The sequence below is a fragment of the Zalophus californianus genome, chromosome 4 (assembly GCF_009762305.2).
Source record: "Zalophus californianus isolate mZalCal1 chromosome 4, mZalCal1.pri.v2, whole genome shotgun sequence".
In the NCBI taxonomy this organism is placed as follows: domain Eukaryota; kingdom Metazoa; phylum Chordata; class Mammalia; order Carnivora; family Otariidae; genus Zalophus; species Zalophus californianus.
Genome location: NC_045598.1, coordinates 68,072,218 through 68,094,736, shown reverse-complemented (window position 1 = coordinate 68,094,736; position 22,519 = coordinate 68,072,218). Strand labels below are relative to the sequence as shown.

The 22,519-nt window shown below is 35.7% G+C and overlaps 1 protein-coding gene and 1 pseudogene across 1 annotated transcript in view; both read right to left on the bottom strand.

The window, feature by feature from the left end:
• Positions 1–22,519, bottom strand: part of ADGRL2 (adhesion G protein-coupled receptor L2) — a 268,676-nt gene that overhangs the window by 221,254 nt on the left and 24,903 nt on the right. The window lies entirely within an intron of this gene.
• On the bottom strand, positions 9,002–9,116 carry LOC113917358 (annotated as a pseudogene).

Sequence of the window (22,519 nt, the reverse complement as noted above, 5' to 3'; positions counted from 1 at the left end):
AATGCTCATCTTCACCAAGATTGCTGAATAAGATAAGGGAAAGTTGTAACTAATTTGAAGATTATAAATATAAGGAAATTGCTGATTCTTGAGTCAAAGCAATGGGCACTTTTTGTGTAATACCAGATCCTATAAAGTTCTAGTTTATGTTAGTTGGAAATAGTCTTTTTACTTAGTTTGGTTTTGAAATTTCCTTGTGTGATCCTGCTTTCAAATCACACTGAAGGAAACCAAAGGCTCACAAAAGGTCTTGCATGATATCTAACCTTAATGTACTCTAGGGCCGTTGTTTGGAGCATGAGATCTTTTGAAGAATGACTGTCTTCCAGAAGCATCTGTTTCTATCCAAAGACCTGATGGGTAGTTTTGCAACTATAAGAGAAGCTAACTTTAAATTTTACCCTCAGAGAATATCGCATGTTACCTACTTCATGTTCTCTCTCCTGCTTTTCCAGCCTTCTTCAGATCAAGCCTTTATATTAACTTATGTTGTTTAAAATTCTACCTGCTGAGGTTTTGCTGGCAAATGGTCTTGAAACTTGTTTCCAAACTGCTCACCCACAAAAGCTTTTACTAGCCAATTCCATTTGGTTGGCTATACTCCAAAACAGTCTTTGGTGAACAAAAACAGTAGCTACAGAGAAACAGAAACTTCCATGGCACCCTGGAGGAAATTTTTGATCCAAAAGACACTACTAATAAACCAAAGTGTCATTGCAAATTCATGAACATTTCCTTATGTCATGAAAAGCAGTAGAAGGAAAGGGCTGCTTTTGTGCAATGGTTGTTCCGTGTGTGTAAACCTAGTCCCCAACTTGAGATCAAAGATTGTCTTCAGTCAACAAATATTTATTTAGTGCATACCATGTCTGAAGCTTAAAGAGTCAGAAAGGACAAATAAAATTAAAATTCTGCTATTTGTTGAATGAATGAAGAAAGACATATTGCTGTCCTATAAAAAAACCTTAATCATCTATAGGATTATAAAATTAACATGAAACAAAGCACAATATCTCAGTCTTGTCTCTATCAGTTAAAATATTTAATCTATTTTATGCAACAGGAGGTTTGAATATATTTCAACAGCACTACTTCCTTCATTTAAATAGTTTTAACAAAAAAGAAGCACAAATCATGTTGCTTTACCCAGTATGGCCTGCACCTCCACATCTACCCATTTACACTTTGTGTCTGTGGAGCATAAGGTATCTTTACTGAACTGTTACTACTTCGATTGTGCCTTAATGAAGGCAGGGAAAATCTGTGTTTTTGTTTGCTTTCTGGCGAAAGCAACAGTCCCTGATAAACAATAATAAGCATTTAGAAAATGATTATTCAATAAATAATGAATGAATAACGAGAGGAATGAAATGGTATTGACTTAAATTCAAGAACGTTCAGCAAGGTTAGTGTGGCTTGAAATGGTGTTAGCTTCATGGGGTTTTTCCATGAGGCCTTCAGGAATAGATAGGATTTAGATAGAAGAGGGGAAGGAAATAAGGCATTTCTAGTGGTATTAAGATTATGAGCGGAGGGATTGTTTGGATGCAGAGATATTAATGAAAGGATTTCATTCTTCTTGATGGGACCGTGGGTTGTGTTATGGGTTAGTGATTTTGTTTGGTTTAGATTAATGGATATTGTATAGTAGTGTTTCTCAGCCTTTAATTTGCATTCTTGGGGATTTTGTTAAACTGTAGACTCTATTTTAGTAGGTCTGGATTGAGGTGTGAGATTATCTATTTCTAACAGGTTCCCAGGCAATGTTGATGCTGATGCTATACTCTGAATTGCAAGACTGTGGAGGATTCTTAAAGCCAGACACAGTCATTTGGGCTTGATGCAGCAGTTATTCGAAAACTACTCTATGTTCTACAGCAGTTACAGCATGATGAAAACTGCATTTAAGAAGATTAGTGTGTCAACCTTATGAATAGTATGCTAAGGAGGAGAGAATGTGGATATAGGAAAACCAGCTGGGAGGCTGTCTTACACTTTATCTGCCTATTTCACAGATTTGGTTTTCAATTACCTGTTGATTGATTAGTTTGTGTGGACATGGTCAGTTCAAAAGTACTTTCTCAGTGGAATAACTGTGGGCCCACTGACTTTTGAAAACAAGTCAAGTTTAGGTAAAACACATGGGGAATTCATGAAGGCTCTTCTGTTCCTCTGCATCTGGAAAAACTGCATTCCTTCTTAAAAATAGTTGAAATGTTAGCTCTTCTATTCTTATCATACTATAAAATCGTAATTATGTCCTCAGATTGTATGTCTCAGACTCTGATCTTATTATATCATAAAGACAATAATAATAATAATTAGCAATAGTAGTACAACTAGTGTTTTTTGAGTGCTTATTAGGAGTGCCAGGCAAATTGCTAAGTTTTATAATTAAATCCTTATAAAAATTCTGTGAGGACTGCTATTATCATCCCCATTTCTACAGAGGGAAAAAAGAAAAGAATACTTACATGCTTTAATATGGTGTTAGCTGCATGCCAATAAATATATTTATTCAGAGAATGATCAGTCAAGATGTGTTCTAAGAAATCACTGGTTTCTTAGTGTAGCTTCCATTTATGCTTGACAGCAAATTTGATCTCAAATAATTATAATAACAGGAATTTGTGAGTGTTTCTTATGTCCTAGGTACTACTTTAAGCAATTTACATGTTTTGTCTCATTTAATACTCATAATAATCCTATGATTTAGGTGTAATTATTACCCTTGTTTTACATATGAAGAAAATGAGGCACAAAGAGGTCTAATAATTTGTCTAAGTTTCCATATTTACAGAGCAGAATTGTAGTTTGAGCCCACTACACTGTATTACTGATCTTAGCCTAACTTGTCTTCAGTAACATGGAGTTCTGAGTGTTTTCTTAAGTTTTTCTTAGGTGAACACCATAAATTTCTTCAAATCATAATATTTGTGAAAAGTTAATTTTCTCACAAGTTAAGAAAGAGTCCATGAAATGTAAGAGGTCTTATTGTTATATTTTTGCTTCTATGAGTACATCACAATGCCTGACCAGGAGGAATTCCCCAAGACTGGCAGACATTTAGACATGAAGACATTTTTTTCTATGAAAGCATAGCAAGTTTCAGATAACCTGGGGCCCCCATACTCCTCACCTCTCCAGTCATGCTCCAAACCCCTCATGCCCACAACTCAATTCCACAAAAGAATGAGTATTCTCCAAAACAGGGAAAGGAATATTCAAAGGATAGTCTTCTTTAAACTTTTTTTGCCTTTAGGAAAATATAGTCGACCTCTGTGATCCCTTGTTAGGTTAATAATGATAATCTTTCAGATATTTTAAATGCCAGATACGATAAAAATTATTACTTGATTGACCAAATAAACAAGCATTCAAATACAAGTAGAATATTTTATGCTACACAAGCTTAATATTCTAGTTTAAATTTTTAATATTTAAATTTGATGTCATAACTTCTGAAAATATGCACTTTCATATTTTATTGTAAAGAAAATGATCTAATTTGCCTAAGTATACCAATATATTTTTGAGCATATCCATTTTTTAAAGATTTATTTATTTTAGAGATAAGGAGCATAAGCAGGAGGGGCAGAAGGAAAGGGAGAGAGAATTCCAAGCAGAGTCCATGCTGAGCATGGAGCCTGCCGTGGGGCTCAATCCCACGACCTGGAGATCACGACCTGAGCAGAAACCAAGAGTCCGACCCTTAACCAAATGCACCACCCAGGGGTCCCGAGCATCTCCATTTTTGATTGCACTTCAACTTCCACTTCATAAATTTACTTTGCTCTTCTAAATTTGTCTCTGCCTTTTGCACATGCAGACATTGATAACATTGAAGAGACGCAGTGTATCTGTAGCTCCATCTTAGGCTTCTCCTCATCCATGACCTGCATGGCCAGTTCCTGCTGGAATTTACTTCAAGTCCATGCATGGAGGGAACATTGTAATCTATTATTTGTCATACTATTTTAAAATAGTTGTATTATAGTAATGTAAGTAAATATAAAAATGTTATCTATCCACATATTATTTCTACTAAGTTTTCTGCCCCTCAGGATGCATCATAATTTTCTTTTTTTTTTAAGATTTTTTATTTATTTATTTGACAGAGAGAGAGAGCACAAGCAGAGGGAGAGGGAGAAGCAGGCTCCCCGCAGAGCAGAGAGCCCGAAATGGGGCTCGACCCCAGGACCCTGGGATCACGACCTGACCAAAGGTATATGCTTAACCAACCGAGCCACCCAGGCGCCCTTCATAATTTCCCTTTTAGATAATATTCATTGATGTTTTAAGACCTACTATAGAGATTTGGCCCCTTCCTACTAAAGTATGTAAAAAGGCCTTTAAAGCAAAAGAAAACTGAAAGCATCCCTACAGCCCTTAGTACCAAACATCTGAGAAGTCTTAATTGTTACCACTGGAACCCCCACAGAGCATATTGTTCTTTTTTTATTATCGTTCTACTTTATTTTTAAAGGGGGGGGCTTCATTCTATACCTCAGATTGTATTATACAAATTCATAAAATATAAATGACTTTTCTACAACCTGAACATTATTTTAGGATTATGACAAAATTTCAGGGGAGATGTTGAATTTGGATTTTTTAAAAGTTATTTTCTTACTTTGAAACAATTCCAAATCACAAAAATGTTGCAACTGCAGAACAAATAATATTGTTCCTGAATGATCTGAGAGTAATAACAACTGAATACTTGAACATATTTTCCCCACAAATAAGGACATTTCTCTTTTAAATAAAATACAGCCACCAGATTCAGAAAATTGATACACCACTACCATATAATCCTCAGACTGCATTTAAGTTTTGCTGCTTGTTTCAACAATACTCTTGTTAGCAAAAGGATCCAGTCCTGAATCAAGCAGTGCGTTTCATTAATATGCCTCTTTAGTCTCTTTTATTTTTTTTAAGATTTTATTTATTTATTTGACAGAGAGAGATAGCGAGAGCAGGAACACAAGCAGGGGGAGTGGGAGAGGGAGAAGCAGGCTTCCCACTGAGCAGGGAGCCCGATGCGGGGCTCGATCCCAGGACTCTGGGATTATGACCTGAGCTGAAGGCAGACGCTTAACGACTGAGCCACCCAGGTGCCCCATGCCTCTTTAGTCTCTTCTAATCTAGACTTCCTCAATTTTCCCATTATTTTCATGGATTTGACATTTAAAAAAATTACAATTTAGTTATTTTGCAAGATGCTCCTTGTTTGAGGTTTATCTTCTGCTTTCTTATTACTGGATTTAAATTATCTGTCTTTGAAGAATCATGAAAGTGATCTTGTGTACATCTCATAGTATCCTATCATTTGGTACATTACTTGAGATGTTAGTATTAACTCATGATTAAGGCGATCACTGTAAAATATTTTTTTGTAAGTATATTGTGGAGAAGTACATTAACTTTCAACTTATTGATTTACTTATATCAATATGAACTCATGGATATCCATTTTATCCAATAGGTTATAATCTGCTGTTATTATTGTTCACTTTGATCTTCCAATAGTCTCAGATATGGGCAGTGTGATCCTCTTTAATCTGACGTCTTTCTTTGACATGTCTCTGGCATTGTTTTGAGTACTTCCATATTTTTGCCACAATAAGAGAGGCTCTTTTCGTCTTTTTCATGCCCCAGCTCTGCAAACAGCTACTTCTCCAAGCAGTCCTAAATTCTTTTATTCAGAAATGGTATTTAGAAACCAAGATTTGGGAGGTAGATGTGCCCATTGTTTTGGGTGTGTCATTGTTCCCAGGATTTGAAACTAAGGAAATGTATGTAGGAAAAATTCATCTATCTATTTATCTATCTATTTTACATATATACACATATACACATATATCTTATATCTATACCCACACACTAGGAGTACACACTGATATATCCATTTTTATTTATTTTTTTTATTTTTTTAAAGATTTTATTTATTTATTTGACAGAGAGAGAGAGATAGTGAGAGCAGGAACACAAGCAGGGGGAGTGGGAGAGGGAGAAGCAGACTTTCCGTGGAGCGGGGAGCCCGATGTGGGACTCGATCCCAGGACCCTGGGATCATGACTTGAGCCGAAGGCAGACGCTTAACAACTGAGCCACCCAGGAGCCCGATATATCCATTTTTAAACCAACACCACAGGATCCAACATAGTTTCTTTCTTTTCATATTTATAACTACTTTCTCCAACAGTGAAAACCCTATCTCCCAATTATCCTTAATATATTTATTTATTTTATCTATTTCCTCATGTATAACCAATATCCTATTGCTGCTAAACATCCCAGTCCTCCCTCCCCCTACCAGATGCTCTTCTCATCCTTCTTGAGCTCCAACATTGCTCTTCATGCTGCTGAGGCTCTCCCCACCTATACTCTCTATGGATGCTAACCTTACTTGTCCCCATAACGAGTTTGGGACTAAATTGTTCGGGAGAGAAAGATAAGAGAAGGGAAGATGCAAAGGAAGTTGGAAAAAAAGAGAACGAGAAGAACTTGTCATACTTCTAAATTGCTTATTTGTTTGCTGTGTGGATTCTAATGCCATTGCATATTACATATTTGATTGAAAAGTTCTCTTTTTATTCATTGAGTAACAAGAAACAAAATAACAAGTCTACTTTAACTAACTAGACTTCACATATTTGACAAATATTTATTAAGTACCTACTCTGTGCCAGCATAAATAAATTTTAGTAAAAACCCAATTAACTGCAGTTCTCAATTAATCAATATATTTTACTTACTTGCTTTTCAGGGAAATTGGCCAATTATAAGAAATCACATCCAAATTGAAGATTTATTCCAAACAAGTTCAGTCATAAAGTCAGTATGGATTTTACTGTAATTCACATGACTAATATATTATACTATATAATAAGATGTGATATTCAGAATTATGACCCTGAAAGGGAATATGAAACTCAATCACAATCTAAATACTACCATGCTCACTATAGACATGTTAGAAATATTTTTAACAAATATTGCTTTTTTCTGTTAACCATAAAACTATATTCCCCAAACAACCAATTTCTAGTTTATTTATTCATTCTACAAATATTTAGGAAGCATCTATATGTGTCAGGCACTGTTTAAGAAAATCTATTGAAGTTCCTGTTTTGATGGAGTTTAGCATCTTAGCGAGGGGAAAAAAGATAATAAACAGTCAGTATGTGCTATTCCAGGTATTATAAGTGCTAAGAAGAAAAATAAAGAAAGCTAGGGGAGCTGCCTTAGACAGATATCTAGTTTAGTTTTTCCTTGCCATCAGTTTGTCATTTATCCAATTCTCTTTCTCAAGATGAGAAATACATTGTTCTCATATTTGTTTGCTGGTTTTCTTTAATATGTTTGGGTCAAATTTATAATAAACTCTTAGTTGTATCTAAATCATTTTGAATAGACTGGGCAGATATTAATCAAGATGGCAAATTGGAAAGGTAAAAGGGAAAGAGTTATTTGGGGAAGCAGTTTGAGTGGATTTTTAAATTAAAAAAGAAACTTCCGTATATTGCTTAGGTTTTCTACATGAGTTATGATATCTTCGTGACGTTTAAAAGCTATTTTTGTTAAAAAATATTTTCACAGTAGCTGAATTCCACTTCAAATAGTATGCTGATAGAGCTTATGGATCCTGAACAAGAATGAATGGAAAATGAAATGATTGAGAAAGACAAAAATCTGTAAATCTTTCTATTGTTCATTAGCTACTTTCCAGATATGTATGTTTTACTAACTCCCACAAACGGTGACTCTACTTTAATAATTTAAATGATGGATATGGCTCAAAACCCTTCTATTATTCTCAAGCAAAATTTGGTATCTTATTCCTTAGCTCAATAGATTTCTGTCTACTCCAGTGGTACTGTTATAAATGTAAAGAATTGATAATATCAGTTTAACAGAAAGAAAAATAAGAAAATGAAAGTGATTGAATTCTAGGATAGATTAGTAAATAGAAGTCAGTGGCATGTATATGTAAAAGAAAGATCACTGGACAGGAATTTTGAGACCTGATTTGAACTCTTCCTAGTTCTTTTTAGGTAACTTTGGGCAAACAAATCCTACTTTCTTATCTCCAGTCTTCTCTTTGGCAAAATGAAGATGATGTCAGTTTGTGTCTAAAGTCACCATTTAGAAACAAAATCCTAGAGTTAAAACAAACAAAACCAATAAAAAAATACCAGCCTCATATGTTTTGACACACACACTTTCTCCCACTATACACACACATACAGTACTAAAAGAAAAATTATTTTTCAGTCAAATAAGAGAATATGTTGAATACTTAATTATTAAAATTCCTATTCACTAAGATTACTGTTCTGTTAGTTTCGATCCTTTCAAAAATTACAATAATCCTCTCAAATGATTATATTTGAGAAAAAATAAGGATAGGAGAAATAGCTACATTACATTTCTCTTTTGATCTTTATTTTTTTCATAGAGTTCACAAAAGACGTCTACATCTCAATCATTTAGACTTTGCGTATGTGCAAAAATACATTTTATGGAAAAAATCCTGATACATTCTATATTATTTCTCAAATAAATAATAATAATGTACAAGGTTGAATTAGTTTACTCATTCTCAGAGAGAAGGAGACCCAAAATAACTATTGTATTATTTAAATTATTGAAAAAAAGAATCCAATAAGTTTTGTTAACCACAATAATACCTTGGCTTTTATATAGTACATTTATTCACAGTAGAGAATACTTTACAAAATATGCATGTGATTTTCCTAATTCATTTCAAAGGCATTTTATAAAATACAGATTAAACAGTTTCAAAAATGTATTTCTTTTACTCATTTTGCCTCCATAATATTTAGCATCCTATATTTTCAATTTTAATGAATTATTCCTTTTTAATGTGTACCAATTTAGTATACATATTATATACACATATTTGCAAAGGCGCAATGTTCACTGGCAAGGACCTTACAATTGGTATTTTATTTTATTTATTTTATTTTTATTTTTTTATATGGAACACTTCACAAATTTGCATGGCATCCTTTGTGCAGAGGCCATGCTAATTGTCTCTGTATCATTCCAATTTTAGTATATGTTCTATGATCGGTATTTTCAAAATCAAAACCAAAATGGAAAAACTTTCCACAAAATAGTCAGAACATACAAACAAATAACTCTGAACTTTGATTTTATTTCTTCCTGTGCATTATATTATAATTTACTTTATTTTTTTAACCAAGCAGTACTTGAATCCACTAAAAAATTTCTTCTGACATACTGACATGCTTTTACACCCCTATCTAAATTGATGAGCCTAAGAATAATCATTTTTGGGGCGCCTGGGTGGCTCAGTCATTAAACATCTGCCTTTGGCTCAGGTCATGGTCCCAGGGTCCTGGGATCCTGCTCAGCGGGAAGCCTGCTTCTCCCTCTCCCACTCCCCCTGCTTATGTTCTCTCCCTCGCTGTGTCTCTGTCAATAAATAAATAAAATCTTAAAAAAAAGAATACTCATTTTTTTGGCCTTAGCCATTTTATAAGCGAAACAAAGTCACATGAGTATTTGTTAAAACCTCAACTACAAAACTAGTGAAGTATTCAGTGGATGGCAAATTTGGATGGAAGGGGAAAGCAGCTCAGAGACCTTGTTAGCTGGCTGATACAATATACATACACTGAGCAGCCTAGAAAGCACAGGACAAAGTGTTAGGTTGCAGTGGTATTTGCTGTAAAGCTACATCCCCCCCTTTATAAATCCATCAATAGTATATTTTTTTTCCACATAAATTTATATCCAAAGGTGGAACCCAATTATCTGTCATAGGGCTATTATAAGAATGAATTGAGATCATATTTATAAAATGTGTGTACTAAGATCTTGGTCCTGTTTTAAGTGTATTCATCTTCACAACAACACTACAAATATTAGGTTGAAGCATAAGAAACTGCCATTTCTATAGGTGAAAAAACAGTTGAATATCAGCAGAATTATATTTCAACCTCATCCTATCATTTCATGTTACAAATGAAGAAACTGAGGAACAGAGGGGTTAAGTAACTTGCCTAAGGAGAATCATTGTTTTTCTCATTTTACAATTGAGAAAGCTAATGTTTAAGAAAGAACAAGCAACTGGGGCGCCTGGGTGGCTCAGATGGTTAAACGTCTGCCTTCGGCTCAGGTCAGGATCCCAGAGTCCTGGAATCGGGTTCCGCATCGGGCTCCCTGCTCCTTGGGAGCCTGCTTCTCCCTCTGCCTCTCTCTCTCTCTCTCTCTCTCTGTGTGTCTCTCATGAATAAATAAAATCTTAAAAAAAAAAAAAGAACAAGCAACTTTTCCAAGGATACACAGCTACCTGCCTCTCAGGGAGTTAGATCAAAAGAGATTATATCTGCTTATGTACTTTGTACATTTCATATTGCTAAAATGTTAAACTATTTCTGCTGCTAATATAAAAATCTTCTCTTCCTACAGTCATATTAGGTCTTTCATTCTCCAATAGCCAAGGATTACAAGGAAATGATGCCTTTAGTTATCAAGATAAAAAGGCTATCATGTTTACTCTCTTCTGAGATGTTTCCCCTCCAAAATGACAGGGTGACTGCAGTCATCCATCCCTGCCCTTTCTGTTATCAACCGAGTGCTAAATGATTAAGGTGCTAAAGTACTTTGGTTTGTTCTCAAATTATTTTCCATGAGGTCCTTGGGACAGATGAGGTGCAAGGGCTATTGTAGATAACATAAAAACATTCATGAAACATTATCATTTCTCAAGTAGCACACAAAATAATCTTCAAACAAAATTTCATGTGATTTAATTTGAGCTGGAACCAGGACATTTTAGAAAGCATACACGGCAAAAGAAGGAAGAACCTAAGTAGGGACATCTGGTTGTTCTTTTTTTTTTTTTGTCCCTCTTCTGCTCTATTTTCATCAATGCCCCTGTATAAGTTAGGCACTTTGAGACATCATCTTTGAGCATTTGGTGCCCTGCAGTAAGGCTAGGAGAGACCATCTTCAGCCTTGGCACAGAGAACATGAAGATCTTTGTTAGCAACATGTGCTAGGTGTACTACTCCAATGAAGTACTTAAATTCCATTAGTGGTTTCCTTGTAAAAATTTCAGCTGCAACAGTAATAGTTTATCTTTATGGTTCTCCTGGACACAGAGGGTATAGTAACTACCAGTGCCTGACTCAGGAGTCAACCTGTGTATGAAACCAAACTCAACCTGTATTTGAAATCTCTGCCACTTAACTACTTGTGTGACTTTGGGCAAGTTTCTTCATATCTCTGTACATCAGGTTTTCATAGGAAATGTATTAGTTCCTACTAATATAATTTAGAAGTATTTTAAATGGGATAATGCTCGTAGTGTTTAGAACATTGCCAAATATGCTCAGCATTTTAATAGGTATTGATTTCTCATGAAATTTTGAGCATATCTTAGTTTAACATTTAGAAACACAAGTGCTTTCATGTGTTCAGAGAATGCTTAACCATCCATCAGGAATTTAGTTTAATTTCCTTAAGAAATGATTCATCACACTCCTTGCGTTTATCTTATTCTCACTTTATTTTCTAGATTTATCTTTAATGTATCTTTTCCCACTTCTCAACATTTCATACCATCTCAGTTTTCCCAGAATAGATATACTTCATCACCAGTTACATCTATCCTTGTCCTTTCCTGCAATATTGTAACCTATTTCATTGTTTCTTCTTATTTACGGATAACTGTTGTATTACCAAAATAAACATCAGTTGCAAATACAGAGTAGCAACACTGGGTGCTATTGGAAGCACAGAGAAATTTTCCCCTGAAGTTGAAGCTGATGAACTAGAGGCACATTAAAAACAAATTAAAATCCACTCACTACAACCAATATAGGTTACCACAACAGAAAATTGCATGTGGATATTTTACACAGTCACAGAGAACTTGTACTAAGAGAAAAAAGTAGAATGTGAGTTATAAATCACAGTAGGTTAATAGAAGACTGTTAGCTCTGATTTTCCTTTTTTCATGTAGAACCTTTTAATTACTGCATTTCTAATGCACTTACATTTGCCAGTAGTTCTCTTTTTTATTCTTCTAATAATAGTTCCTAAGGTACATCCTATAAATTACACCTTCCCTTTTCCTCTCCCTCTTCTCTTTAAACAATTCTGAGAGAGAGAGAAAAAGAGCATACTGTAATTTTAAGTAACTCTTTTGGATTAGTTCATGTGCTCCTTTAAAAAAAAAAATCTCTAACTGTCATTAGCACTGTGCTTTTCTGTCCCCATTCTTATACATGCCAATTTATCAGCTGTAGCACTGCTGCTGGTCTGCCATTTTTCTATTAAGGCACCAACTCTAGACAAACAAGCCCTTTCCATTCACTCCCTACATTCTTTACTTTTTTAACTTGTTCTAATTCCAGGTTTCCTCTAAGGACCCTCAATTTCAAAACCCTTCATTAGGCTGGCCGAAAGTACTTCTGTTCCCTTTTACACTATAAAAGGCTAGCTTTCTCCCCAAACTCATTTGTTCAGTTTTGTCTCTTAACTTCCTTGCCTCTTACATCACTCTTTGCAAGGACAGTGCCTTTTTTTTAATTCTCTAAGCCTTGTCCCTCTGTCTTTGAGATGCTTCTGGAAATCTCACCTCCTGATTAAGGAGAAGAAGTAAGTGTTACCACTGAACTTGCCAAACAAGTTAAGGGATGACTATAGGTCCTACATTTGATAAAATGGCAACAAATCCTAATTTAGAAACCCCGGGAAAAGCAATTACGTGGGGACAGAGAAAAATTTGTGGTAAGAATAACTCCATGGCAAATAATTAGGTATAAGAAGAATAGAAATTATTTTTTTTCTTGCAAAGATAGAGACATTCATTCATATAATAAATATCCCAGATCCTCTACTACACTAGAGCCTGGAATGATAATAACGATCCTAACAGTAAAATATCTATTTTTCTGGCACATTCATTTATGGAATAAGTTATTTTTTGTTGCATTCTTTGCTTCCATTCCTCACTCTTCACATGATACCATTCAAAGTCAAAAGGTACACATAAGACATCAAACACGTGCTTTTAAGTATTGAATTCAATGTCATTTCCCTCAAAAGCTTCAACTAGAATAGTTTAAAATATGATAATAAAGTAAGAGTCCAAGAGTGTGACAATTTGAAGAAAAGAGAGAAAGCCATATATTGGATAACAAATGTTTAGTGAGTGAAGCTGTTTATGACCCCTAAGGAACTTACAGTTAAATAATGAAATTATGCTTCATATGTTTTTATAGATTTGGTTCAAAACTACCTTTCTATGTTCAACAAACTAGGTAGGAAACATATTATTCCCAGTTTAAAAGAGAAACAAGTTTTATGTCAACTATATTTCAATAAAAAATAAAAATAAAAAAAGATGTTCTTCACAGAAAAAAAAAGAGAAAAGTTAAACAAGTGGCATAGCTAGTAGACAAAAGCAGGATTGAGGCTAAAACATAGGTTTCCAAATCCTGGTTCAATTTTTAAAAATTATAATACATACTTCTGCCTTTTAAAAATGGACATGCTAATGTATACCAGCAGTCTTTTGCCATACAAATAGTCAAATATATACCACATTCACAGTTAGCTTATGTTTTATATATTTCATAGATAATAAGATATTTGAAAACAAATTAAGTTTTTATCAAAATCCTTGGTAAAGTTTGTACTTTCCTTTTGTGTGTTCAATTTTTTGATAAAAATTTAATATATATATTTTATATTACAGTAGGAAAAACTCATGTATACTTTGATTTCAAAGTGAAGTGAATTTTGAAATTCTGAGGCATGTCTCTGACATCAAAGATATTCAAATAATCACCACACTGATAATATTAACTTGATTGAATATTGCAGTCTTGGTTAGACATATTTAAAAGTTGTCTTCAGTTGATTTTTCTTACTTAGAAAAATGCAGCTTCTCAGGAGAATTCAGTTAGGGGCATTAGTGTGTTAGCTTTCAGAGAAAAAGTGGGTAGGTTTGTGTAGACTTCACATGCATCTTTAAATTTTAAGTGCAAAAGATCCCACGTCTTGTGAGAAGTAAAGGTAATTCTCAATGAAATTTAATTGAATGTATCTAATTATCATGTTCTGAGTATGATCATTACTATGTTAAAGTTGCTCTAAGGATATGGATCTTGAAACTCAAAGACTACATCTCCCTGAACAAAATTTTAGTATCTTAGTGGTTAGTACTCAAAATGCTAAAATATACTGCCCAAAAGGTCTGTTTTCTAAAAGTAAGATGACTCTAAATTCAAAGGAAAGCATAAAATTATTTGTATGCTTTTCTTTTCCTTATAATATACTTTTCTTTATCATTGATTCCTTTTTTCCCATTTTCTGTATCTATTTTGGCCTCACTCTTCAACTTCATTTCACTGTAATTTTCTTTACCCTTATTCTATAACCTGTCACTTCTCTTAGAATTCCCATGTCTCATCTTCACCTGAGATTAGCCTCTAGCCTATAATACACAAAAGGGGGGTAAGACCATTCCATGTACTGAAAACGTAACACTCCTGTTTATAATATATATATATTTTTTCCATTTGAAGCCTTTCTTTCTGTGGTAATAGAAACTTTTAACCATGTTTTTCTCCATTCTGCTCTATAATCCATCACTCTGCTTTTCCACACTCAACTTGCAGGTTTTGACCCTCCTTCTCTATTACTCTCTTTGAGATCTGAACCTCTTTCATCCCTTTTGCTATATTGCATGCCTGTCTCCTCTCAAAAGCTCCCCACTTCTGTTCATGGCAGCTGATCCTCTAGCTAGCTCATCCAGGGAGGGGATATAGAGGAGAAAGCCCACCAAGTGGTTTCACTTTCAAATACTAAATGTGAATGTTGGCTGGGGCGCCAAGTGGCAAGTCTGTACAGTACAAACAGTAAGCACTATGGGGGCTCAAAACTTTTGAATTATTTCCCTGTATATGTCTGGACTCCATATCTTGTCTGAATAATCATGTGCTTGTCTCAACTTTGTTAGGATTATTCAGTGCAGTCATTCAGACCAAAAGGCATTGAAGCTGTTTTAGAAATACTGCCATGCCAGAGTTTGACTTAGGTTCACAAAATAACAAAAAGTAAAAAAGAAAAAAAAAGAAGAAGAAGAAAAAGAAAAAAAAAAGATTTTAAGCTATATTGTGTGAATGACAACTACTCAGAGCTCAAAAATAAGATGCCACTTCAGACATGGCTGTTCAATAGACTAGAAATCATATTCAAGGATGCCAGAAATTCACTGTGCTTTGTTCTTATTCAAATAACTTTTTTAAAGTGGATATGTATCCAATAGTGCTATGTATTCAGTAGCATTTAATAAACCCTTGTTTAAATGGATGGAAACTGCATAATAAGAATTTTGTCAGAGAATTATTTGGAAGAAAAATACATGAACCACATTCTTTTCTTTAAAGTGACTTCACTCCCAAGAGTTCCTCTGTTGAGAAACACTGGTAGTGTCATGGAGACTTGCTTGGCAGGCAGGGTGGGTGAGTCTAAGCTTGATATTTATAGGACCTCTGCTGAGGTGAGTATCTCCCACTTCACTCACCTGCTTTATTTATCAATCAGTATTTATTGTTCATCATGAACAATTTAGGCTCTTTTTCGATTTTTCCCAGCCCAGAGGGCTGGGCTGGAGTAGAAAGAAATTAGTTTATATTATATCCTAATATAAACAGTTTCAAGGCCTTACCCTGGCTCCTTCTCAGTGTTTCAGGCCAGGGCATTTTCTCGAGTGAGCTCATGGTTTTGTGTCTAAGGTAGAGGAAAGACGTCAATGGACTCTATCAAGGCACTCATAATTTATTGAGCACTAGCTATGTACCAGCACTTTTGAAGATGTTTACATAAATTATTTCATTTTCAGGCTCCCAACACATCTATCTCCTTTTCACAGATGGGGAAATTGAGGCACTAATCAGCTAAAAAATTTGTCTAAGTTTATGCAGCAACTGGTAGAGCCAGGGATGGAATCCTGCAATCTGACTTGAGAGACTGCCCTCTCAACAAATACGGTTGTCCTAGGGTAACTGAGTTAATTAATTCAACTCTTGTTGTGTGAAGTGGTGGTTTTGTTTTGTTTTGTTTTCTGTCTGCCAGGCTTACTTTGCTGGGTTGAGTCATGCTGAATAGATTGCCTTGTCTGCAGTTGCCAGCACAAAACTTTTTGTTGTTTTGTTTTTTGTTTTTGGGTGAAGCTCTTTCTCTTGGCCTGATTATTCCAAAAGCAAAACACCAGCATTATCAGGAGGACACTAGGTCACTGGTCCCTGGGGCAGCAGGTATAGAGAAGCACCCACTGGAAGGAGTGACAGAAGTAGCCCAAGTCCTGCTGGCTACAGCTCTATAACCAGGTTAATTGTGGTGAAGATAGAATCTCGAGAAATGATCACTTAGGTCACCAGGTTAAGGGTGCTAGCTAAAGAACACAGAGGTCAGGGCCTGAGGTGAGGCTAAGAAAACACAAGGAAAATGCGGTCAAAAACACAAGTGTTAAAATACCAGACTGCATCAGGAAAACAGGGGTAGAAAAGTCACACCACAGCTCAGGCTCACTGTGTAGAATGGGGAAAGGTTAGACTGCCAGGTAACAGAGCAAGCATAGTCCGCTGCACTTGGTGGGGTCCCTTTTGCATCTGTAGCTACTATGGCAATCCCTTTGTGTCTCGCCTATCTACTTTTTCTGTAAGGTTCTGATGGTGAACACTAAACACAGAAATATCCTACAGTCTCTCTCTTTAGGGTCCCAGATCACATTTAGTTCTAGGTTCCTAAACTGGTAGAGCTACATCTAGGAATGTGTGGGAAGATTTCATTTTCCACTCTGCTTTTTCATTGACCTTCCTTGTGTTGGACTATTGCTTCTGATGGAGAATCAGACTGAGACTGATGAGCTTCTTCAACAGATACTGACTATCATACTAGAAACTACTATAGAAGAATAAGGGCTAGCTCAGAGAATCTGTCATTCTTCTAGTCAAGAGAATTAGGACCTTGGGTAAGGGAGACACTGGTTGGTATATTGTTTATAAGTTAGCTCAGCATTCAATCTTGATCTACATCTAGATCCTGCTAAATTTTAGGGCACCCTAAAGACATACTTAGGCAACACTGATACATTTCCTGCATTGTAGGATACATAGAGTTTGTTTATGACATAATTATTTATTTAAATTTCGTTCTGAGGCCACCATGATCTGTCTTAGCAGACGATTTCAAATTTTGAATTCTAACCTGGGTTTCAGTTTGTTCTCAAGTCTTTAGTTATATCCAGCGAATCAAAGGATAGGTTGATAATTTCAACAATAATATTTTATGGGTTAAACATATTTGGGGTTGTGAATTTGGACATCTCGTTTTGCAACTATAAATACAAACAGATATACATTGCTTTAATTTTAAAGGTCAGACCTGAAAGGTTCCACTTGCCAGGATGACTCTAGAAGCTCCATGGCTAGTACCCTGCTTGTTGTTTAGTCAGCTTCTGTTTGTGCACTCAGATCATGCTGACAGTATCACAGGCTCTTGAAGAAATGGAAAATGAACATATTCTATGGACTCAAAGTATGTAAATACATGAAAATATCTGAGCCACGGAAATATTTCCTGTTTAATGGTTCAGACTTATAAGTTAGAAAAACTGGCTCCATCAACATGACAAGCCATCGGTTGGAGTCTGGGTGAGGGATCGTGATTGAGGGAGGCTTCTCTGGGCTATTAGTGGAGAAGAACAAAATCTTATAAATGAATGGGGCAAGAATGTTCACATTAAACTCCAGCTGCTATCTCATCTTTATTCCTGATAAATTTGTCCTCAGGGACCACTTCTACTCTGTTCATGATATGCAGAGTCCAGAACACTGAAGAAGCAACTAAGAATCAGACTGAGGTTACTAAGCACAGAAATCTGGGTATAAGAGAAAGCCAAGATTGCAAACTGAGTATGGCCTCTTAGACCCACGTCAAGGAAGAGCACATTCTTGCCCAACAGTGAACTGTAGGTGATATTGAGTTCAGCAGAGCCTTGAGGGAGAAAATAAAGCATAGGAACCCCAATTGATATAGCATGGTTAGAAGAGAAGGTGACCTCAGTCCTTTGCCTTAGTTTTGGGATGATGCTCGGGCAAGGCATTCCCTACAATATTCCCTATCAATATCAATTCCCTATGATACCTCTTCTGCCTGTCTCTTGCCTTTCTCTATAACTGCCTCCATGGGTCACTGCCTAAACTCAATAAATTGAGCCCTTTCAGCACAAAATCTTTAATTCATTATAGCTCCAAGATACTCTTACCTATCAGTTTGATGCAACATAATGGAATGATCACAACACGGAGTCAAACCGGTATCAGTTTGAATTCTGGCTTTGACATTTACCATCTGTGCCTCCCTGGGAAGTTTACTTATACCTCTTTAAGCCTCAGTGTCTCCATTGTAAAATGGGTAAAATAGTACCTGTCTCACATAGATGATGAGAGGATTTAAGGGATGATATATACATAGGATAGGGCCTTGCACATGAAGTCATCAGTACATGGTAGTTTTATTATTTCCCTATACCAATATCTGTATTCATTTCCCATGGCTGCTGCAACAAATTATCACAAGCCGAGTGGCTTCAAACAACAGAAATTTATTCTTTCACAGTTCTGGAGGTAAAAAATCCAAAATTAAGCTGTCGGCATGGCTGGTTTCTTCTGGAGACCCTGAGGGAGAATCCTTTCCATGTTCCTCTCCTAGCTTCTATGGCTGCCAGCATTCTTTGGTAATCATTGACCTGTAGACATATCACTCCAGTCTCTCTGTCTCTGTTTTCACATGGCCTTCCTTTCTGTGGCTCTGTGTGTCTTCTCCTTTTCTGTTACTTATAAAGACATATGTCATTGGCTTTGTGGTCCACCCTAATTTGGGATGATCTCATTTGGAGATCTTTACCTTAATTACATTTGCAAAGATCCTCATTCCCAATCAGGTCACACTGAGAAGTTCCGAGTGGACATATCTATTGAAGGAACATCGTTCACTCTACTACAAAACATGTGGTTAGCTGAACTGTATCCCTCCACGTTGGTACATTGAAGCCCTAACCTCCAGTACCTTAGAATGCGACTGCATTTGGTAGATAGGGCCTTTGAAGAGGTAATCACGTTAAAAATGAGGCCATTAGTGTGAGCCCTAATCTAGTGTGACTGGTGTTTTTTTAACAGGAGGAGATTTGGACACAAAGAGAGACACCAGGAATGCACATGCACAGAGGAAAGCATGCTCTGTGTGAGGACACAGTAGAAAGTGGCCATTTGGTAAGCTCAGAAGACCAACCTGCTGACACCCTGAGCTGGTACCTGCAGCCTCTAGAACTGGGAGAAAATTTCTGTTGTTTGAGCCACTTAGTCTGTGGTATTTTGTTAGGCCACCCTCACAAATTAACATAATACATTACATTAATGAGGGGCCTGCTTTCTTTGGTTTCTTTTTTTTTTAAGATTGATTTTATGTATGTATGTATGTATGTACGTACATACATATGTATGTATGTATGTATGCATGTATTTATCAGAGTGAGAATGAGAGCGCACAAGCAGGGCGAGTGGGAAAGGGAGAAGCAGGTTCCCCGCTGAGCAGGGAGCCCGATGCAGGACTTGATCCCAGGACCTTGGGATCACAACCTGAGCCAAAGGCAGAAGCTCAACTGACTGAGCCACCCAGGCGGCCCTTTTTTTTTTTTTTTTTTTTGGTTTCTTTAGGGGTCTAGCAGCTTACACATGGAATCTGACTTTCTTTTTGTTTTTCACTTTCAGTACAGTATTTATTTTTAATTTTTTTATATTAACACACACTGTATTATTAGTTTCAGAGGTAGAATTTAGTGATTCATCATTTGGAATCTGACTTCTTAGAGTGTGCTCATGAATCCCTTGTTTGCAGTAACCTTACAATGTGAGTAGTATCTTGCTCAGATACTACTTAATACAGTAGGTAGTGCCACTTTACTGAAATTCTGCTTGATTTTGTAGCTGAATTAAGTGAAACACAGTGAATATAGTTAAGTACCTGACAACTAAAATTCTGTAGTATCTCAGACCATCATAATGAATAGTATGGTTATTGTGAAATCTAGAAAGTATAGAGGATTTAGATTAAAGAGGACTATTACAAGCTTATTTTCTTGTGATCTACCTTTTCCTTTTGCAAGGTAAAGGTTAAAAAAAATCTGGCTAATTGACAATTTTGGTTATTAAAGTAATATAAAAGTCCTAAGACATATACATGATATTTTACCCCATTTCAACTTAAGAGCCATTTCACTTGTATATAAAGTTACCTGTTATACCATTTTCCATTAACAAATTCTAAAAATAGCCTTCATGAGCATGAAACTTTGCATCTTTTAATTTATGGGCTTGAAAAAACCCTAAACTCCTAAGTGTTATCTTTTTTAACTAGCTTATGATTAGCACAGCTGTTATTTTAGTTCATTGTTCTATTGCTTTTGTAAAGAGCTTTGGGATTTTTATGAAGGTGCTAAGCTTATAGTGTATTTTTAATCACCAATTCAGTTATCATTATCTTTGTCATTAAAAACACCACATTTGTAAGCCTATGCTGGCATTCAAATAATACACATAAGCAATTAACAGTAAATATTAATAATGATATCGTCAACCTCTAAAACAGAAAGCCAGAATGATTAAGTTAAAGAAGCATATATAGTTCTCTTAAGCTTTTCTCTGACAAGTATGATTTCAGATATATTTATTGTTGAGATATTTATCTGATGTATTACTTACGACTGGCATATCTAGAGATTTTAGGGCAATACATCAACCAGTACTCTGGGGGTGAATCTCACATTGTACTCTCTTAACAATAGTTGGCAGCAGGTAGCATTCCTTTCCTCTGTGTCTATTCTGACCTGCTCCAAGGTCAAGACAATGAATATGTGATCCACCATTCAGTTCCCTCTGAAAATTCATGGATTTCTCACCGTTACTGTAATCTACATGTTTCTTCACTGTGTTAACATGAATAAATAGGGTACTGAGAAAAGCAAGGGAGACAAGGCTACTGATACTCTAATCTCTTTGGCTAACATGTGAGTGTTGGAATGATCCTGGAAAACATCAGGATTCAAGTGCTTTGAACAGACTTCTTGGTCTGGAACTGTTTCTCTCTTCTGTCATTGCTTCCCAGGTGCTTGCACAGTGCCAGGCACCCAGGAGGTGATCAATAAATAATTTTTAATCGGTAAATTAGTGAATGAGAAAACTGCAAAATGTATCACCACTCTTCATTAGGAAAAATATTATTAGTTCCCCTTAGTCAACAGTGATAAATGGTACTGAACTCCATCTGGCGAAATTGAAACAAAAAACAAAAAACACATAGGCCACTTTGCCTCAGGCTCAAGCGAAGCATTATCAAGATGCAGAGAAAGGAACAAGCACAGACACACATCTGTGAAATAAGGAAGTAACAGCAATTACATATATCTCACAACCCATCAAGCAGTTCAAACAGAATATATAAACATGGTATCCATGCTGTTACCTCCCCAACCCTCCCCCCACCACCAATGATAGGACATTTGAAATCTTAGGAAGTCTCTAGAGGAAATGCAAAATCAAATGGAATATATCGTGAAAAGGTCTTGGGGGAAATAAGTTTTCAGTCCAATTGTGAAGAAAGTGTGAACTCTCGTTTGGTAAGAAGTACAAAATTGATAGATTAGGAAGCCACTGTAGGAACTTGGAAAGCCTATGGAATTGAGGGACAGAGTAATGTGGGCAAATTTTTTAATGAACTCCTAAAACAGAGTAACAGGAAAATTTGATATAGTATATGTATAAATGTTCTAAGAATGTATTAAGCATAATACAATGGTTTATTTCTGTAAGTAATATCCTTGGGCCCTAGCAGAAGGGAGGCTGGCTCAGATAATGGCTTCCTGAAGTCAAATTGTTGTACTTGCCTACACAAGCCCAGTTAATAATCTTTCAAAATCTAACCACCTGTGAGTGAGACATTGAGGAAATAGTAATAAATAAGCTATTTTACTGCACCTTAGGGAAACACACTCATAATTTTACCCTACCTGAATCATGAGAGAGTAATTGTGATACCTTAGACATGGTTTTCTGTAAAATCACAGGCTTTGGCTGTATAGGTGAATTAGAGAATCAAGTCAATCAATAATGTTGAGTAAAGAATAAAATGACAAAACAAAACTTCTCCCTCAATTACCTGAATCATTAAGGTACGAGTGGGTTTTATAGAGTACATTTTCTAGATCAGTGGTTCTTATCTTGTTTAAAACAAAAAAAGCACTATCTGTTGACTGAATAAATAGTATGTTTCATACTTTTTTTGGGAATAAGTGTTATGATACTTCGAAAATCAAAATTTCATTTACAAATATTTCTGACTTCAAATATAGCACAAAGTACCACCTCTGTAGATGTGGGAGCAGTTC